Source organism: Crocodylus porosus, unplaced genomic scaffold, assembly GCF_001723895.1.
Source record: "Crocodylus porosus isolate Cpor-Errol unplaced genomic scaffold, CroPor_comp1, whole genome shotgun sequence".
In the NCBI taxonomy this organism is placed as follows: domain Eukaryota; kingdom Metazoa; phylum Chordata; order Crocodylia; family Crocodylidae; genus Crocodylus; species Crocodylus porosus.
This window is the reverse complement of record NW_017728943.1, coordinates 115,045,755-115,056,622: the sequence shown is the minus strand read 5'-3', so window position 1 is coordinate 115,056,622 and position 10,868 is coordinate 115,045,755.

Genomic DNA, 10,868 nt, shown 5'->3' with positions numbered 1-10,868 from the left:
CACCCATGGGTTGCACCTGCTTCCCCCACCCCACCCATGGGTCACATTCCCTCCCTATTCCCCTGCTACAAATGCCAGTAGCAAATTTACTGGAGATTAGTAACTGTACAGTAGCACATGTGTAGACCTTCGAATGAGAGAAAATGTGCTCCTGGGCAGCTGGGCAGCAGGGGGTAGGAGATTTCTCCCTGCCCTCAGAAGCTGCCTGTTGGAGGGGCATGGGAACAATTTCTCCCTATCCCCACAGCAGGGAGACCCCATCCCCTGCTCCATGATTGTGGGGCCAGTGCTGGGAGATCATTCTCTCCCACCCTGAGCCCACACAGTCACGGGACCCAAGCTGGGACAGTCTTATCTCCCAGTGCCAGCTCTGTGGTTACAGAATTAGTGCTGCAAGAGAAGGATTTCCCAGTCCATGTCCCATGATTGTGGAGCTCAGGCTGGGAAATAAGGTTCTCCCAGCCCCTGCTTCCCAATCGCAGGGTGGGAGCTAGGAGGTCCCTGCTGGCAGGGCCTGGGGAGCCAGTTCCCTGCCCAGCTCCATGATGATGGAACTGGGCAGGGAACAGGGTCGCCAGCATGTACCCACCCAGATCTGCTATCACGGATCTGGGCATGGACTAGGCTCTCCAGCCTCTGCCCAGTGATCACGAAGCACAGGCTGGGAACTGTCCCAGCCCATGCCCTGATCAGGTGACCGAGGCATGGGGCTTAGAAAGAGCTGCACGGGTGGGGCAGGCCCCATCCCCCTGCCCCATCCAGTCTCTTGGAGCAGCAAATCTGCTCCCAAGACCCTGCATGTATAGACACCTGTCTGGGAGCATTTACTCACAAGTAGTTTACATGCAAGTAAAATGCTCCCAGATCAACTGCATGTGTAGACACACCCTCTGTGTATCATATCCCTTTCAACAGTGCACTTTCCCTGGCCTCTCAGAAATTGTTATTTAGAGCTCAGTAAAGCTGGGGGCTTAAAGGGGTGAAGGATAATTCAAGACAGGATAATATGTCCTCTCATTTAGCCCTTGAATAATGAAGCTAAATCTAAGCCTGCTTTGTTTACATTGGCCTTGTACTTGAGAATCATGGGCAAGAGGCTGGGACAGCCTGTTTGCTGGAGCTTGTCATCTGAAAGCCTGCAGCAGCATCTGTTGTGCCAGTGGAAAAAGTAAGCATTGGTGCTTTAATACTGTTACAGCAGACATGTCAGTGAAAGGCACATGGTATTTGAAAAGGTTAAACAGAGGAGAGCTGGTATAAAGGGGTGTGTCCAGAAACTGCACCTGCACAGTGGACAGGACAATATTGTGTGATAATCACTCTCTTTTGTCCCAACAGTGACTAGCAGATGTGCTGGCTCCCAAGGACCCTGAGTATAGTCAAATGTGTTTTTAGTTTCTTTGTGCTGCAGAACAGCTGCACAAAAGGACAGTTAATACCCTGGCCTGCCTAAAGAAGACAGTGCTTGAATTTGAGAACAGGAGCTCCATTTGGGCACAGGTTAGTGAACTGAGATGTCTCCAGAGTTCTGGCTTGTCTTGTTTTGTTTTTAAAAACAGCAACTAACCTGCATTAGCTAAGCTGCTGTGAAATCCTGATAAAGACAAGGCACTGTGATTTTGACCGGGAGCTAATAGAACAGGATCAGCCATGGACAGGAGATAAGGCTGACCACGCCTCACCACAGTTTTTATCTTGCAGTAAAAACTACAGATGTGTTTCCCCCCCAGTAGGATATTACACTACAGTAAAGAAGGCAATCAACATCTCTTATGTAGCCCAGGGTAACATAGCCTAGATTAAGAAAGGAAGTTAAGGTCAGGAATAATTTACACATAGGCTATGGACAGACATTCAAAAAGCCTGAGCTTGAATTGATTCAATCTTTGCAGGTTAGTCTAACCTGGCTAGGCTGAACTGGTTTGTAACCATACAGACATCCCCTCTGGACTGAAAAAAATCAGACACATGTCTGCAGTGGCATGGGCTAGAAGCCTGGGGGGGTGCTAAAGCTGAGCTGTGCAGGGAGGGATGGCCAGGCCCCAGCAGGATGCTATGATTAGGGAGCAGTGTCTCCCCTCCCCCCACCCCCGCAGCAGCCCAGCAGGGACTGTTTATCACCCCTAACTCAGTGTTTATCAACCCATTAAGAAAACAAAGCCTCTCTCCATTAGTTCAAGCTCTTCTTAAACAGCTTTTCCAAGGAAGGATATTACCAGCAACTACCTGTTGATTAGCTCCAGAAAGCCTGATGCCTTCGTTGTCTCCCACAGCACAGACTGTAGCCAGCATGTAGTCTGCTAGCTAATGCTGAGAGGTGTCTGTGTAAAGCAGAGGGGTGTGGGGGGGAATAATCCCTTCTTAGCAGGGAGAAGCCAGGCAGATGCCTGAAGTCCCCGCTTCAGCTCCAGCGAGAGAGTAGAGAGGAAAGGACAGCCCTGCTGTGCAGCAGAGAGCCCCACCCAACCCAGAGAGCATGCTGGGATGCTGGGGGAGTTTGGTTTATCTTAAACCAGAAAAGAGTCTAGGACAGACATTGCATAAATCAGTTTGACTCAAATCAGTTAAGCCTGATACTACATTCAGCCAGGCTTATCTCAAACAAGTTTCAGCCTTTTCAAACTGGTTTATGTACACTGAACATCTGTTCTGTTACAGGTTTAAACCAGTTTCTGATCACTTAAACTGGTTTATGTGTAATGTCTGTTCCTAGCCATAGGGTCAAGGTCAGTCCAAGGGCAATCGCATCCAACTAAAAATAAAAAATGTTAACTCTGTTCCAGATTAGGCACTTGGACAGATGACCTGTTTACTCCAGTGCACCCAGACTTTGCAACAGTACAGATGCTCATGATGTGAAGCCATCTGTCCATTTTACTCAAATTTGGAGTAGAGTAATCTTGGAAAACATCTGGGTAATGCTGCATTGGTGTAAGTCATTGTCCAACTGGTGGCCTAAAAGCCCGCTATCCAACAGAGGGCCCACAAGGGGATAATTTGAGGTCCCTGGGCTCCCACCCAGCCACTACTCCACCCATCCCTCCAACTACTGCAGCAGCCAGAGCCTCTGGGCTCCCCATCCCTCCTGTGGCTTCCATTTCCTGCCTCTGCTCCAGGGAGAGGCAAGATATGGCACAGCCTGTGGTGCCAGGGCAGCCTGCAGTGCCAAGGAGCCCATACCTGGGGATCTGAGGGTGAGACTGGGACACAAGCATGACATGCCATCCCAAGGGCCCATGACTCCTGCTGGTGTGGCCTCCAAGTGTTTAGAAGTTGGACAGCCCTGGTGTAAATTATTTCAGTGTAGGTTCCTTCTATCCACTTCTGTCTCATGGTAGCCCTTTGTTCAGTGTAAACTGGCTCCTTACCACCTTGTGGAAAGGCACCCATATTAGTACAAGCAACTATCCAAGAATAGCTGTCATCTCTCCACTGTGGATCCTAGTGTAATTTGAACTGTCATGTAGAACCAATGTAAGTCACATCACTATTGTCTGTCCAGCCCTAGAAAGGGGTCAGGATGAGGTTAGGGTTAGCCAAGCCCAATCTTATGTTGAATTATTTTTCTAATTTACACAGACCTAAATTAAAATAGATCCTAGTGCTTCCTCTTAAACTTTCTACTTTGTTCTCCCAAAGTTTAGGGCATGATTTAGAAAAATAGCTGTGTTTTATGGATCAGATATAAAATTCAAATGCACGGGAAAGCATGACTGGCCCAGGAGGAGGCTAGAAAAATGAACAGCACTTAATTTCTTTTCTCAATCTGGTGAATGGAAAAAATCAGTAGTGCTGATTTTAAATACAATCTACTGAAGGAGGATATCCATTCTTGGCCCGTAAGCTAGGAAAGCACATGAGCAGATGCAATGCTGGAAGCATTCAAATAGTCCTATTTCTTTCAATGGAATTACTCGTATGTTTAAAGTTATGCACATATCTAACTGTTTTGACATGTCGGGGGCTTCTATAGTAGCCATATTTTATATACCACAAGTCATATACAGTTCTAACATTCATAGAAAGTCCACAGGTAAATATTACTTTCCTATTTGTTACTATTAAACCCCTGAACAGTTTTTCAAGGCAGACTGTATCCCTGTGCATAGAATATTCAAAATCAGATTGTAACTTTTGTAAAGTATGCTGACTTCACCCTTTATGTTTGTTTCTCCCTGTTATCAAATGTCCTTTTTCTTACTGCTTATGTAAAAATAGTTGGACTGTCAATAATGTGTTCATCATTACTTCAAATAATAGCAATAATATTAGTGATGATTATTATATAAAAACCATTAACAGTATAGTAGCAGCAGCAGCAGTAATTGTCATTGCCATAATAACTAAACCATTTTAATAAGATATTGGGTTGTCACATATAAAATCTGCACTAAATTTCAATCTAGGTTATTACATCCTGCATATATAAATTCCGCCAACAATGTCAATTTTCTCTACTTCCTGTCCTACACCTTGTAATTTTGTGCACTCCTACACAGCTGAGTGATCCCACCCCAGAGAATCCTGCGTGGCACTGGTAAGTAAAGATGCTGATGTTTACACAGGGGCTTATTCTGGTTTTAGAACTATGAAACTGTGCTATTCTCAGTAGAATTACTCCAGATTTGTACTGGTATAACTAAGATCATAGTCAGACCTATAATTTGGAAACTGCTTGGGATCTTGTGAGATCAAAAACATAGCATAAGTGTAAGATTTGTTATCAATTCTCTTTTTATTCATTTAGTAATTTAGTCTCTTTTCTGTAGTATCCCTTAACCACAAGCTGAATAGAAATGCAGAAGATTTCTATGTAAAAAAGAGTAAAAGTTTGTACTAAGCAGCAGCCAGCCCTAGCAGTTGATTAGAAGTGCTCCCTAGCCGCTATACTTGAAAATACCACAACATACTAAACATCAAGAGCCCAAAACTCCTTCTCTGTTTGGATACTGCTCTCCTGGATTTACCCTGACACTTTCCGAACAGACTGCATGAAAGAAATGTCTTGTCTCGTTCTGCCGGTTATCATTCTTTTTTCAGAACGATTTCAGCAAAGACCATAAGCTTCTGACAGAGTGAATTTGTGATCTTATCCAATCATCTGGGTTGTTTGCAAAACTTCAGTAGGTGGCAGCGTTTTGTTGATAAATGTTTTGTTATCCAAGTGATCTCATTTAGTGCAACTGTTGCAATATTAATAAACTGAACTTATGATTGCATTTGCCAGGACTGAAAATACTGCCATCCTATTTGGCGTTTGCTCTTATCTGAACTGACAACAACATCCATTGTATTTATAGAGGGAAAATTCTTCTGTGTTTGTATGTGTATTGTTTGGGGGCAGAGGCGAAAGGGAAAACAAGGGGAAAAGAGAGTATAGATTAAGATGAAAACACTGATGTTGTTAGCCACCTGATTTGTGATTGTAATAGAAAAGCTTTCTGGCAGTGCTGTTAAAATGTCGCTCCTGGGGGAATGGATGGCCCTGAAGAATAATAATAGGATAGTTTCTTGCCTCCAGCTCAGCAGTTCAAATCAAGTCAACATTGACAAGTATCTAAAAGTTGTTACCATCTGGTACCTGTCTGGTGGTCTAAGTTCAGTTTCTACTGGACAGATGACAGTATTGGATAAATACATCACAACTGGCACCTAAGAAGCCAATAACTAGTAGGACAGGGAGTCTCAGCTCAAGGAGTGGCTCATCCAGAACAAAGAACAGGCAGGTGTCCCCTCCAAGGCAGGTAAGGTTCTTTGGGTAGATGTGGTATCTTTTTATTAGACCAACTAAATAGTTGGGAAAAGTTCTTTGCAAGCTTTTGGGCACAAACACCCTTCCTCAGGCATTGGGAGACACTGCTGCTGTTCTGAGATAGAAAAGAAGCTAGGGTAAACAGATGCCTGTGAAGATGCAAATGAGTGGAAGTTTGGAAGACAAAGGGTAGAGATAGGAGGGGAGGGGAGGGGAGGGGAAGGAAGAAGAAGGAAAAGTGTGAAGGAATGCAGGACGCCTGGTGGGTCAGATGTCACGCAGGTTGTAATGCGTCATAAATCCAATGTCTATATTCAGTCCATGATTTTTTGTATCCACTAGATTTATGAAGCAAATTTCATAGGCTCATCTAGGAAAGGTGTTTTATAAGTTCCGTTTAAGGATAAGAACTGGGAGATCAGAGAGGGAGTGATTGTCTTGTGAGAACTGTGCACCTACAGGGAGTTGAATATTTTTGTCTTTGATGGATTTTCAGTGTGTGTTCATTCTGGTACATAGTTGCTTGGTTTTTCCTACGTATTGTACATCTGAGCATTTGGGCACTGGATGAGATACACCTACACCTCCAGAAATGTAATATAAGATCCAGAAATGGGGACAGTTCTGTTGTGGGGTGTCATTATTGTGGGACTAGTGGAGACGTGTTGGCAGGTTTCAGATTTCTTGTCCCAACGTGGTCTGGATCCATTTGGTATGGTTTAGGTCATAGGAAGTTTGCTTCTGATGATGAGATTAGCAAGATTTGGTGCTTATTTAAAGGCTAGGAAAGTTTGGAATCAGTTTCAACAGAGAGAAAGGTCTCCAGACTCTATCCAATAATATAGATGATACAAAGGTCACTTTGTCTTAATAGAGCACTTTGATAGTAGTGTTTCCATGTTAAACATCCCAAGTTTTGACAATCCATTTATTTTTTAAGGAATAGCAATAAGGAGTTTCAAGTCTGAAGTAGGTTCTGTTCTAAAATACAAGGTGCAATTTATGCAAAAGTGGACCATCATTACAGCCCAAGTAGCAGGAGGCTAATTTAGATGTTAAAAAATAAATGTAAACATTTGACATAATCTACACCTTTCAAAGAAGATCACAGTAGTCAGTTCTGCTACCAGTCTAAAGCTGAGTCAGACTTTGGACTAGATCCTGCTTCTCTTGACAGATATTGTAGAGTTGGTATTGACCTCAGTAGAAATTAGAGTAGGGTCTTCATGAGTGAACTAAGACAAAAGTATGTCCTCTGGAAAGTATATGTGGCATAATTAGATAAAAGGTGCAGAGGCTATTTGATTATTTCTGAATATAAGACCAACATTTTTTGTGTTTAGGAAAATTCTGATATAATAAACTTAGTCTGTGTGTCTGTCTATAATGCTTCTGGCCAATTATGCATGCACCAGGTTGGATGGCTCAGGCTGCACAAGCCCAATTTTGTGCCACTGCCGGGGAAGTTTGGTGGCAGGGGACATGCCTCGGCTGCCCGAGCAGTAGGACTGCCCCATGCCTCCCTGCCTGAAGTGGTGGTGGCTCCCTCCCCCTGTCCGCCTCCTCCTCCTCCCCTGAGCAGCAGAGATACCCCCACCTCCCTGCCTGAGGGCAAAGGCAGGGATCATGGTGACAGTGCCCCCCCAATGCCCAGCCCTGATGCCCACCAGAAAAGCCAGCAGGGAGAGGGAGGCAGTGGGCAGGCAGGGAGGGAAGGAGGGGAGGCAGGCAGATGTGGGGGGAAATGCGGGGCCAGATGCAGAGGGGGGAGTGGGGCCGAACCCCAAACACTGGGGCCAGGGAATGGGGCCGGGCCCTGAGTGACAATGTGGGGGCAGAGCCAGACCCTGAGGGTAGATGTGGGGCACACCCAGATCCCGACTGGCAACAGGCAAGCAGGGAGGGGCATGGCCAGACCCTGAGTAGTAGGGGGGGAGCGGGGCTGGACCCTGGGAGCCCAATCAGGGGAGCAGCAGCTGGACCCCAAACACTGATGGGGGGGTGTGGCTGGATGGGAGGTGGGGACACAGCTGGACCCCGAGCAGTGATGGTGAGGGGAGCGGAGCTGGACCCCAAGTGCCAGTGTGGGGGGAAGTGGGCAGACCCCAAGCACCAATGGGGGGTATGGCTGGATCCCAAGTGCCAATGCGGGGGAGAGTGGGGCTGGAGTCCAAGCACTGATGGGAGGGGAGTGGCCGTAGCATGGGGGAGTGGGGCTGGACCCCAAGGGAAGTTGGCGGGGCACAGCTGGACCCCGAGCATTGATGGAGGGATGCAGCCTGACCCCGAATGGTGACAGTGGGGGAGAGTGGGACCAGACCCCAGGTGGAGGGGGCGGACAGACCCAGAGTGGCAGTGGGGGGGAGGGGTCCTGGACCCCGAGTGGCGACTGGCAGAGGGGGCAGGGGCAGACTCCTAGTGGCACTGGGGGGCGGGGTTCAGACCCCAAGCAGCAGGGAGCAGCAGTGTGGGGGCAGGCCTGGATGCAGGGCTCTATCCTGCCCACCCCCCTCCAATCATTCTTGACAGGCAATTTGCTAGTTACATATACTCTTCCACTTACTAACAAAACTTCACCTACAACAATTAAAGCATACCAATTTTTTTTAAATCCCTTCTATGCTTGTAAACAAAAATAAATGCTAATTAACTTATTTTTGCAAACATATTTGTTTCTCTTTAATAGTGGGAAAAAGGACTGGTCTACCAAAGAAAGCTATGTCTTAGTGGTTAGGAAATGCAGGAATAAAGTGAGAAATGCCAAAAGTCAAGCTGAGTAAGATTTCTAAGATAAATTAAAAGAAATAGTAAAAGGTTCTTTAGCCATGATGATCCAAAAAGAACTATGAAAGAAGAAGGGGTGCTACTATGCAGTAAGGATGAGTTGAGATTAAAGATAAACTTACATAGGACTCAAAACCTAAATTAATACTTTATATCTCAGTCAACAGCAAGACCCACAATGTTTAACATGGGGAAAAAAACAATAAGGCTTTTGAAACTAAAATTAATGAAGTGGATGCAAAACGCAAAGAGCTCATGTCAGAAGGACCTGATTCTGTATCCCAGAAACATGAAAGAATTGACACAAAAAACCATAAATTTGGTTCCAAGGTGGTTTAGGAATAATACTGAATGAGTATTATTCAAGAGCAATACTGAATGACTGGAGACCAGAAGACATGGAAGGAGAAAAGAAAGGTGAAAGATGATCCAGGCATCTGTAGACCTGTAAATCTCACTGCAATATTATATAAGGTTAGAGTTTGGAAAAAATTTTGAAGAAAGAATAAAGACAGGATGGTAAATGGATAAGAGGATAAAATACAACCTGGTCTTATCAAAAATAGATCATTCCAGACTAACCTGATATCTTTCTTTGATAACTGTTTTTTTTTTAAAGAAGGGAAGTTCAATACAGCTGATCTATAAGGAACTTCAGGAACATTTTTATATGATTCTCTGTTGGAAATTATTTGTTGAGGTGGAAATGATAGGGGTTAATACAAGTTCTGTAAAACTGGTAAGGAACTTGGTAAAAGAGAAGTGACAGTGGGTTAGGCTGAAAAGGAAAGTATTCAACTGAAGGGAAGTTACTAGTCAAGTTCCTCAAAGATCAGTTATTCAGAAGGACTAACTTAATTAGGTTGATGGTGGCACTTGAGCAGCTTATGAAGGGGATGACATGACCTAGGTGCCTTGGGTAGCAGGTACGAGGTAAGATGAGCCAAAAGATACCTAACTGTCCTTTGTTCCTCTGACAGAGTTTCAGACATGATGAGTGGTGAGTGACAGCCTATGGACCTTAGATGGTTTCCTAATTTGTTTGTTAGCCACGACATGTCTATAACTAATTGATAGAATTGTGGTTTATCAGTTATGGTGAGATTACTACCTTAAAAAATATAAGCCAAAAGAACACAGCAGCCTACCTGCATATAGTTATTCTCTCTCTGTGTCAGTCCTCATCAGAATAATTTGAGTTACATGGAATACTGCCATATACTGGAACAACAGATCTGACACCCACAAGAGTAAAACGCAAGAGACTGAGCTTTCTCTACTATTGCCCTATGAATCAGGGATTGACTCCTGAAGAGAGTGGGATGGTCACAAACTTCAGAGCCAAAAATAAAGCCTCTTCCTGCAATAACACCACAAAAAAACACTGCACTCAAGTTAATGTCCAGCTGCCGGAGAGTGGAGGAAGAAGAAAAAGAAAAAAGAAAAACATACCTTGTTCAGTTTATAATTTTGGGAGGAGAAAGTGGGGGAAGATTGTTATGAATTTTAAATTTTTCTTTCTATAGTTAGTGATTGATGGCTATAAGATTTTCTGCTTCATAGCAAGAAGCATACATACTTGCTTTATAAATTGGCGTAGCCCAAAGATGACTGAGAGAATGGAAAGAAATCTCTTTCAGTCTGATAACGCTGAGTGCTACAATTCTACTAAGCTCTTAAGTCCTCACTAAACACCAGAATACTATGGAAAACTTAGTCCACAGGTGGCCTGTAAGTCTGAAATGCTGGGGAAAAGCCAGGAATGTGAAATGGTGGAGTACAACATGAGGCCAATACTGAAAGGTGTGTTAGTCCAAAGCACATGAACTTAATGTCTCATAATAGCAACACACCATGACGTTACACAACATAGTTACTTTTAGGGGTGTGTGAAGTGGGCCATATTTGATTTGGATTCAGATTCAGCCTGATTTGGAGAACAGATTACTGTCCTGATTTGATTCGGCCAAATCAGAATCTGAAGATTCAATTCTGATTCAGAGAATCAATGAGTTAGCTATAGACACAGCTTTAAATGTTTTTTCTACATACCTCGAGGTACCAGATGCAGCTCATGAACAGTTTGATGGTGGGGCGGATGAAGTGTCCCACAGTAGCATGGGGTGGGAACCCCCCCTGCACCCCCCTGGCTTGGAAGTCAGCTGCAAGGGGATCCTAGGTGCCTCCGCAGACCCAGGAGGTACCAGGCGCTGAGCTGGGGGAAGGGGGTTCCCCTGTGTGCTCTGCAGGAGACCTAGAAGTGGAGTGAAAGTGTTTCTGGTCTACTTCTGAGTCTGCTGCCAAGCATGCTGGGACCCCCCCTCCCGCCCCC